This window comes from Saimiri boliviensis, chromosome 17 (assembly GCF_048565385.1).
Source record: "Saimiri boliviensis isolate mSaiBol1 chromosome 17, mSaiBol1.pri, whole genome shotgun sequence".
Lineage (NCBI taxonomy): Eukaryota > Metazoa > Chordata > Mammalia > Primates > Cebidae > Saimiri > Saimiri boliviensis.
The window spans coordinates 24,495,814-24,506,414 of record NC_133465.1 but is presented as its reverse complement, the minus strand read 5'-3'; the positions used below and the strand labels follow the sequence as shown (position 1 = coordinate 24,506,414).

Genomic DNA, 10,601 nt, shown 5'->3' with positions numbered 1-10,601 from the left:
GAATAGCGTTTTGTGCTGTGACTGCGAGTGTGCTGAACAGACCCTTTGTGTTTTAGGGGAAGAAATTCAGTGCCTCGTTGCTCTGCATCACCACTGGCCCTGGTAGCTCCGCGGATAAACCAGCTCAGACTTCACCCTTGAGGATTAACGTTGCATAACCACATAAGGCCACTTGAAAGTCAAGAGGAGGCGGAGCAACGTGCGCACTGGGATCTTTGCGTGGTGGGTTTTTCTGTCTTTTGCCCTTTGTCCGGCACAGCAGCTGAGGGTGCTGAAGCAGGTGAGTCACTTTCAAGAGCCGAACAAACTGCAAGAACTTCTCCTGGAGACGGGCGTGAAGGCTGCTGACCCACGTCCTGCCCCTCCACTGCCCAATTTCACACCTGGGATTAGAGGGGATGAAACATTTATCCCATACACTCTTAAGTTCGATTCCTGGGGCCTGCAAATTAAACTGATAAAGCCCAAATTAACAAGAGAAAAAGTATACCAATTTTAGTGATGTTAATATTTTTATGTGCACAGAAGCTTCACAAAAATAAGTAGAAAACTCAAATAAATGTTTAGACTTGAGAAATTATAAACGATTTTAGCAAAGGCTAATAGGTTATAGAGAAGTGACTGGATAAAGAAAAGAAAGTTTGCGCTTCCAGGAGTGATAAGCTGTGAGAAAGTGCCTAGGAATATATGGGAGAAATTAATGACAGAGAAGAGTCATCTCTCTTCCATTTGTTTATGCAGACTCTTCTCCATGCAGCTCCCGTCACTAGCGAGAAGAGTCACTCTCTTCTGGGTGCAGAGAGGCATCTTCCTCAAAGCAAAATTTAGGACCTGCATTTAGGCAGATAGGAAGGGCGGAGAACTTTTACCATGTCTGCTGTTTCTTCACTGCCTGCAGCTCAAAGTCTTCTTCTGCCAAGGCAGCATATTTTGGCGTGGCAGGTTCTGATCCTCTTTGGAATCATCAGCACATCCAGCTGGGGTGAGGCTGGGCTGGGGCTAGCATAAAGGAGGCGTTCAAGCAGTTTCCTTGAGTTCCAACCACAGCGCTGCAGAACAATTGGTCTGTGGCCTGTGGCCTGCTCGCCCCACGATGCCTAAGTTGCTGCCGAGTAATTTATGAGTAGTCCTCTGAACACAGAGGAAGCTAGAGGAGCAGGATTGACATACCCACCAGGCACAATCACTGTAGGAAGACAGAATCAGTGAACATCACACCTCCAACTTCAAACTACTGAAAATGAGATAATAATTTTTAAGAGCTTTGTGAACTATGTGGATAAAGCATATTTTCTGATAAGCCTAATACTATGAACGATCAATTAAAAATGGGAGTTCCTATTTCAAATCTAAGCAAGGATGGCCTGGGTGCGGTGACTGTCGTCTATAATCTCAGCACTTTGGGAGGCCAAGGAGAGCCGATTACCCGAGGCCAGGAGTTCAAGACCAGCCTGGCTAACATGGTGAAACCCTGTCTCTACTAAAAATACAAAAATTAGCCGGGAGTGGTAGCAGGTGCCTGTAATCCCAGCTACATTGGAGGCTGAGGCAAGGGAATTGCTTGAACCTGGGATGCAGAGGTTGCAGTCAGCTGAGATCAAGCCACTGCACTCCAACCTGGGTGACAGAGTGAGACTCCATCTCAAAAAGAAAAAACCAAAATCTAAGCAAGAACTTGAACTCCAGGAAATCAGTATGTTCCACAAGAGGGCAGTATAGTAACTCATTTAGAAAACAGTAGGCTTGGAAGAGCACATTTGTGACCAGTTTTTAAATTTGTGATGAGAACTGCTTTGAGCAGAAACAAAATGAAATCTCATCTTTACCATCAAGTGTTTGTCTCGATGATGTGAAAACTACTCAGGAAGACTGTTTAAAGTCTGAATGGCATGCTTTTGAGAAAGTAAGTTGCTTGACTTGAAACTAAATGGCCATGTTTTCACTGGTTGCTATGTTGCTCAGTTGCTATGTGGTCTAGTAGCAGCTACAAACAAAATCAAGGCGATCACATTTCCTCTGCCTCAGCCCTTGGAAAAGCTGCATATGCCTGAGTCCTCACCTCCAGTTGTGCCTGGAGCTACAAAGTTTGCGGAGAATTTAAATCGGGAAACATAGTAATCGTTATAGCTAGCTTTTTCTGAACTCTGAGTACCAGGCTGGGCACTTTACATGGATTATTTCTTTCAGCCCCATGGTCGCTCCATGCGTTAGGAACTATTATTATCTTCATTTGACAGATGAGGAAACCTAGGCTCTTAGAGGACTGAGCGGTTGCCGGTGGGAAACGGCTCATCCATGGCAGTGTCGGGATTCCAACCAGGCAGATCAAATCTAGATCCCAAGTTTGAGCTATTTCTAGGCAATTGGTGGCAAAGATAGAACTAGAACCCATATATCTTTGTTGCAAATTAAAGAGTGATGTTAATGTTGAAAGTGATGTGTATGGACAGGACTAGGTACAAGAACCCTTTGGGAGAGGGCTGATGGGACAGACACAAAGTGACTGTGTTTGCAAAAAGACAGGTTCATGCCAAGAAACAAGGACATTCCAGGCTGAACTGGGATGCCCCATTGATGCCAATTACACGCAGTGACAGAGTGGCCAAGACCGAGGGATTTCCCCATTGCCTTCTCAACTCCACAGTGCTCTGAGATCCACAGGCTGGTGGGCTCCCCAGGAGGAGCCTGCAGAAGGTGCTTCCTCCTTCAGGGATAGAAGTTCCCCTAAATCCCCAGAGCCTTTAGTCAAGTTCATCCGGAAACTATCAGAATAATCATCACTGCTATCCCTTGAGAACTCCAATGCCAGGCCCTGTGCTAAGCGTCTTACTTGTATTAGCTCATTTAATCCTGTGTCCACCACCTGGGAATGTCACGGGCTGGCCCCTCTCACAGGAGCTGCATATGTAAGGCATGCGGACATGTACGCATGAAAAAGTAGGTCTTGTACACAGATTGCTTTTCCTAAACCCTCCCTCATCTTTCAGCAATGCTGCCAATTTCGTTTTTAAAATGTAGCCCACTTCTGAGTAAGCATAGCAGATTGCTCACTTCTCCCTTCCAAACTCCACTGAAATGGCAATAAAGGAATCCAGAATATATAAACTCATAAAGGGATAAAAGGAGGGAAGGGACGCACGTGGATGAGAGTCCTGCGGATGTTCGTAAGAGAGAGAGGAGCAGACACGGACTTGGCAGAACTGGGGATCGCTGCTGGCTCCCTGCAGACGAGGAAACTAACAAGCAGAAGGGGCTTGGTCTTGCACAACTCCAGATGCTGAGGACGGGGAGATCCAAATCTACAGAAGGTGTGCATGAGGCACGGGACTAAAAACAGGGGGGCTAAGTGGCCTGTATAGCGGAAGGATGTGCCCCCTTCCTCCTCCTACAGCAGGCACACCCCAGCTATCCACCCACTCATCGCATCCCTCCCCACCCCCACTGCCAGCAGGAGACATGACATCTTCTCCCTGGATAACTGAATGGCTCCAGAGAAAAGACCTCCACCTTCTGACATCTTGGAGTCCTGCTCCAGTTTGAAAGCCAGTTTGGGCTGGGCGTGGTGGCTCGTGCCTGCAATCCCAGCACTTTGGGAGGCTGAGGCAGGTGGATCCCCTGAGGTCACGAGTTCAAAACCAGCCTGACCAACAGGGTGAAACCCCATCTCTACTAAAAAAAGAAAGAAAGAAAGAAAAAAAACAAAGTTAGCTGGGCATGGTGGCACATGCCTGTAATCCCAGCTACTTGGGAGGCTGAGGCAGGAGAATCACTTGAACTGGGGAGGCAGAGGTTGCAGTGAACCAAGATTGTGCCATTGCACTCCAGCCTGGGCAGCAAGAGGGAAACTCCATCTCAAAGAAAGAAAGAAGGAAAGAAAGAAAGGAAGGAAAGAGGAAGAGAGAAACAGAGGAAGGGAAGGAGAGAGGAAGGAAGGAAGGAAAGAAAGAAGGAAAAGCCAGTTTGCTGTCTGGCAACCTTGTCAAAAATCCTTCTAAGGACAAGCCTCATCCAGTCCCTCAGAGTCCCCCTTTACGTTTTCAGCGGGTCACACTTAGACAAGAACAGGCCGCCCAGGATCACCTGATATTTAAAGACAGCCTCCAACTTGGAAGAGAGGCATCCAGACAAATAGGAAAAAGGAATTTGGAGAAAGCAGAGATGCTGGAAGGAGTAGAAACAAAAAGTGAAAAACATTTGATGAGTCATTTCTTCGGAAAAGTAAACTAAGATGTTCTAGCCATTTAACAGGAGTGAAATGCTTTATTCTCTTTCTTGGATGTGACTTTTAAAGGAATTAACGAGAAAACAAAAATGAAATTTTGGAAAGTGTTCAAAAGAAGAGTCAGAATGAAATATGTAAAAACAAGTTTGGTGGAAGATAAAGTAGAACAAAAATACACAGAGATTTAAAAGCAATAATAACTGAAGAAATATAAGAATGAGGACCACTCTGGGAAGTCCAGTTTCCAGCTAATAGGAATGCCGTGAGGGGAAAACAGGGGAGAGAGAGTGAGAGGAAAAACAATACCACTCCCCCAAATTGGAAGATGTGAGGCCGGGCGTGGTGGCTCACGCCAGTAATCCAAGCACTTTGGAGGCTGGATCACCTGAGGTCAGGAGTTCAAGACCAGCCTGACCAACATGGTGAAACCCCATCTTTAAAAAAAAAAAAAAGAAAAGAAAAAAAGATGTGAGTCTCCAGATTGAGAGGCCCGACTAAATGCCCACACTAAGGTGCATCATCACAAACTTCAGAAAACCCAGAATAAAGAAAATATTTCTAAAACTCCCTGAAGGAAAAAGGAAAAAAACATACAGAGGTTCAGGTATCAGCCTTGGACTTCTAAATAGCTGCACTAAAAGTTAGAGAACAATGACTTCAAGCTTCTGTGTGAAAATGATTTTGAGTCAAGAATGCTTGTAACCAGATGATCAATGAGGTAGGTAGGTGGAATCAAAGCATCTGATATACCTCACACGGGTATCCCCTCTTAAGTAGCTGCTGCAAGATGCGCACCAACAAAATGAGGAAGTAAACTAAGAAAAAGAACGTGGAACTAGAAGTCATGGGATTCAATGCTGGACAGCAGTGAAGACAAATGCCAGGATAATAGTGGCTAGGCAGCAACCAGTCCAGAGGGGAGCAGGATGGCAGGCACTAGGAGTGACACACCCCAGGAATCAAAGAAAATGGCACGTTTGAGGTTATGGAAAATAGGCTCCAGAAACATAAAAGCACTTGGGGAAAAAATTAGCAATTGCCACACAGAATAGTAGCAAATGACAAACAAAAAGTAACGATTAATTCCAGGAACTAAATGAAGAGAATGGCTCATGCAAAGGGCCTGAGGTAGAAGTGAGCCTCATGCATTCAGGGACTAGCAAGGAGAGTGGGGCTGCCGCAGAACTGGAGAGGGGGGGAGACTAGGCAATGAGCTCAGAGAGACAAGAAGGGCCAGGACGTTGTGAGGACTCAGCCATTTACTCTGAGCAAGATGGGAGCTGCTGCAGTGTTTTGTGCAGAAGAGCAACATGATCTGACTTACATGTTGGCAAGATAATTCTGCCTGTGTGCTGAGAACAAATGGTAGGAGGGAATCTGTGGAAGTAGGATGCTTTTGCAGTCAGAAGGCCACTGCGGTGATCCAGGTGAAAGACAATACTCATGGCCCCATTGGATGATGGTGGCTTAGACCAGGGTGGAAGCATTGGAGGTTACAGGGATTCATTCATGGTGGTGGAAAATTATTAAGGGAAAGTATTAGAGAAAGTTACAGAATATAGTCTCAAACTCTAATGGAAGGCCTAAGGGTTTCTTCTATAGTTCTTGGCTGAAGGGAGCTAGAGTCTCTTTGCAGGAGCTGGAGAGATTAGGGTGCAAATACAAAGGACTCTGAGTGGTTTACCTAGCTAGCTTGTTTGCTCATGTGGTCCTATAAAAGTAACCTTTGTGGGGTTTTTTGTTTTTGTTTTTGAGACAAAGTCTTGCTCTGTCACCAGGCTGGAGTGCAGTAGTGCAATCTCGGCCCACTGCAACCTCCACCTCCTGGGTTCAAGCAATTCTCCTGCCTCAGCCTCCTGAGTAGCTGGGACCACAGGTGTGTGCCACTATGCCTGGCTAATTTTTGTATTTTTAGTAGAGATGGGGTTTCACCATGCTGGCCAGGATGGTCTCGATCTCTTGACCTCATGATCTGCCCACCTCAGCCTCCCAAAGTGCTGAAATTACAGTTGTGAGCCAGCGTGCCCGGCCTAAAATTAACCTTTGATCATTGCATATGGCTCTCTCCAGGGGAGGCTGACCAAGGATATTACCCACTAATGGTGTCTGCTTTAGGCATCAGAACCTGTCCTTTAATCTTTAACCTCCAGTGGTGTTGACTCCAGCCTTTGTCAATTAAACTGTACTGAATAAATGCGAGTCTCATTAGCTGGTGAGGGCCAGTGATCACAACTGTCTACAGCACTCTCCAAGGTGTCTGTAAGCAGCCACAGACACTCAGCCAAACTGGCAAAGCATAGTATCTGTGTGTCAGTACACTTTATTCATCCATCACTGAGTCAAGGTCTGCAGGACAGGCCCTCACAAGTAGTAACTCCAACAGGAGGTAGTGAGAAGCAACTGGATTTTGGATATTTTGAAGGCAGAGCCAAATATTCCTTATAGAATGAGAGCTATGAAAGAAAGAGAAATTAAAGACAGCCTGAGCAACCGGAGGGATGAAGTTGTGGTTAAATGAGGTGAGACCACAATTGGAACCATGTTCCCATCACCTGCTGCTGACCTAAACTTACAGACGTAAAGCAACAATCATTGATTATTATTAGCTCTGACAACCCTGGCAGTTAACTGGCTCAGCTAGGCAGGTCTCGCTCCATGGTTAGGGCTAGAGTTAATTCAAAGGCCTCCTTGCTCATATGTCTGATTCCTCTACTAGAAGATTCTTAGAGCTCAGGGATGGACTGGCAGGGGCTCCTTGGGGCTCTCTCTCTATGTTCTCTGGACAGGATCTCTCCAGCATGGTGGCTTCAGAAAAGCCAGGCTTCCTGCATGGTGGTCCAGAGCTCCAAAGGTGTAGGTCCTAAGAATGAGAGGGAAGCTGTATCTCGCTGTACAACCTGTGTCAGAAGCAACACAGCGTCATTTCAATGGCATTCTGTTCCTTAGAGCTGGGTCACCATGTGCAAGCGGGGAGGGAATCAGATTCCTCGTCTTGATGAGACGAGAATCCAAGAATCTGAGATATGTTTTCAAACCACCACAGCAGGTTTTGAGGAGACCATAAGAGTTGAGGAACATTTCGAGTTAAATATTATTTGCATAGTCATTATAAACACTATCAATTTAACCAAAGTTGTGATATGACCACATTGTGGGAAGACTGAGCAGCTGAAGTGACAGGGTCATTGGGACAGGCAGGGCCTGGTTCCCACTCTCCGCCATAACGGGCGCGTATGAAGAAAGAATTAAGAAAGAAAAGAACGGCGACATCAGTCAGAAATCTGGGGATAAACGCAAAGTGAAATACACAGAAGTAAGGATTGTTCCCTCTCAGGAGCAAGATGGGGTGAGGAGGATGGTGGGGCAGGGGATTTGTGTTTTTCAATATGGCTCTTAGTACCATTTGACTTTTTTCTTTTTTTTTGAGACAGAGTCTCGCTCTGTTGCCCAGGCTGGAGTGCAGTGGTGTGATCTCAGCCCACTGCAACCTCCACCTCCAGGGTTCAAGTGATTCTTGTGCTTCAGCATCCTGAGTAGCTGGGATTACAGGTGCCTGCCATCAAGCCTGGCTAATTTTTATATTTTTAGTAAAAACAGGGTTTCACCATGCTGGCCAGGCCCGTCTCGAAGTCCTGACCTCAGGTGATCCGCCCCCTCAGCCTACCAAAGTACTAGGGTTACAGGCATGAGCCACTGTGCCTGGCCTCCATTTGACTTTTAAATTTATGTACATGTATTACTCCGGTAAAATAACTGTTTTAAAAGGATGTAAATTTCATTTCTGTAAAATTGATGTTAAAATGATAGAAAAATGCTTCCTTCAGCAGCACATATACTAAAATTGCAATGATACGGAGATTAGCATAGCCCCGAGCAAGGATGATACGTGAATTCGTGAAGCCTTCCATATATCTTTTATGTAAAAATAAATTTTTTTAACTCAAAAGTTTTAAAACTGAGAGAAAAAAAAATGCCCCAATCTGGGCAACATAGTGAGATCCCATCTCTAAAAAATAAAAATTAAAGAATTTGCTGGGCATGGTGGTGAGCGTCTGTAATCCCAGCTACTCAGGAGGCTACAGTGAGAGGACTGCCTGAGTCCTGGAGTTCGAGGTTGCAGTGAGCCATAATTGAACAATTGCTCTCAATCTGGACTACAAAACTAGGCCTCGTCTCTCTTTTTTTTTTTTTTTTTTTTTTTTTTGAGACGGAGTTTCACTCTTGTTACCCAGGCTGGAGTACAATGTCGCGATCTCGGCTCACCGCAACCTCCGCCTCCTGGGTTCAAGCAATTCTCCTGCCTCAGCCTCCTGAGTAGCTGGGATTACAGGCACACGCCACCATGCCCAGCTAATTTTTTGTATTTTTAGTAGAGACGGGGTTTCACCATGTTGACCAGGATGGTTTCGATCTCTTGACCTTGTGATCCACCCGCCTCGGCCTCCCAAAGTGCTGGGATTACAGGCTTGAGCCACCGCGCCCGGCCTTCGTCTCTTAAAAAATAAAAACTAAGGCCGGGCGCAGTGCCTCATGCCTGTAATCCCAGCATTTTGGGAAGCCAAGGCAGGTGGATCATCTGAGGCAAGGAGTTCAAGACCAGCCTGGCCAACATGGTAAAACCCCGTCTCTACTAAATATAGCAAAAAAAAAAAAAAAATAGCCAGATGTGGTGGTGGGTGCCTGTAGTCCCAGCTACTTGGGAGGCTCAGAGAGAAGAATCGCTTGAACCCAGGAGGCGGAGGTTGCAGTGAGCTGAGATAGCACCATTGCACTCCAGCCTGGGCCGCAAGAGCAAAACTCCATCTCAATAAATAAATAAAACTTTTAAAAATAGTGGGGTGTGGTGTGGCTCACGTCTGTAATTTCAGGCAGATCACGAGGTCAGGAGTTTAAGACCAGCCTGGCCAATATGGTGAAACCCCATCTCTACTAAAAATACAAAAATTAGGTAGATGTGGTGATGTATGCCTGTCATCCCAGCCACTCAGGAGACTGAGGCCGGAGAATCACTTGAACCCGGGGGGCAGAGGTTGCAGTGAGCCAAGATCGCTCCGTTGCACTCCAGCCTGGGTGACAGAGCAAGACTCCATCTCAAAAAATAAATAAATAAGTAAATAAAAATTAAAAAGTTAAAAAAACTTTAAAAAGCCGCATCCCTATGGCAAGTGCAATTTTAGGAAAGACTCCAGCCCAGTCCCTTTCCCCTCTGTGCCTTCCCCTGGTGTCTCTGGCCCCAAAGAGCACTCAGACTCACATGATTGATCGGCCTGGTGCTCTCCCACCAAGGACCATTGCGGCTCCCCAAGTCTCCGATGCCCACCACCCTCCTCCTGATCCTTTGGGGCTCATGCCCATTGCAAAGGAGAAAACTGGCTAAGTGAGTTCCCATGTTCATTAAAAGGTGGATGAGAAGCCAGACCTCCCGGCTGACGGTTCAATGGTGTCTCCAGGATAAAAATGATAGTTGCCGTCACTGAAGATGATCTGGCAGGTGGCATGGGGGACAGAGGTGGGGGGAACATTCCTGGAAGGGAAGTCCATCCCTCTAAATTAAGTGCATTAATTTTCCCGAATAAAGACGCGCCTGTCATGAAATCCACTGCCTGGAAGAGATATTTGACACAGCTGTGATGGGCCCTGGCTGGAAATACTCTATTTCCCCTTAGTCACCCTCCTCGGGGCAGGGTAAGCCTGCGGGCTAAAGGAACAGAGAAGCAAACTGATCTGTGGAATGAAATTCCCCGGCTCACAGGAAAACTGCAGTGAGGGGAGCAGGGAGCAGGGGACAAGGTTCTCAGCAGAACTTCGGGTTTTCTGTTGCCCTCAGGGCGGTCGGGGGTGTGGGAACGAATCTGGGATGTAGAAAATCAGTCCCAAGTAGGGGGTGGGCCCGATAGAGAAACCCAACCCGGGAGGCAAGGTCATTGTCATCACCGTTAACCCTCTGCAGACCAGAAGCCACCAGTACAGCCAACTAACCGTGATTATTATTGTATTTATGAGAACCCTTGTGTTTGTCAAAGCTCTTATTAGAATGTTTTAAGTGGCCTGGAAGGTGATGTTCCCCCAGTTTGCCAACGTGCAATGCCATGGTAACCGTGAGGGTGGAGCGGTTTTCACGGGCAGGCACGACAGCCTGCCATGGTCAGGTACACAGAAGCCCCTGAGGCCCGGGATGGCAGAGGGGACAGACACGAACAGAATCCCTCTGTGCCCCGAGGCTGCTCACATCGGACCCACAGCCCCCAGTGGCTGAGGTGCCTGCATTTTCCTCCGCAGCAGGAGCCGTGGTTTGCGCCCTCGTTCTGCCACGCCGCGTGGTTAATCCAGTTCCCTTAACGGCACCAGGGTGCAAGCGCTGCGTCTCATGAATTGGAAG

The 10,601-nt window shown here is 46.8% G+C and overlaps 1 non-coding gene across 1 annotated transcript; it reads left to right on the top strand.

The window, feature by feature from the left end:
- Positions 1-8,033: 8,033 nt before the first annotated feature.
- LOC120366993 (U6 spliceosomal RNA) lies at positions 8,034-8,136 on the top strand. The gene has a single exon (XR_005581500.1). It is a non-coding gene; the product is annotated as a U6 spliceosomal RNA (small nuclear RNA).
- Positions 8,137-10,601: the final 2,465 nt, after the last annotated feature.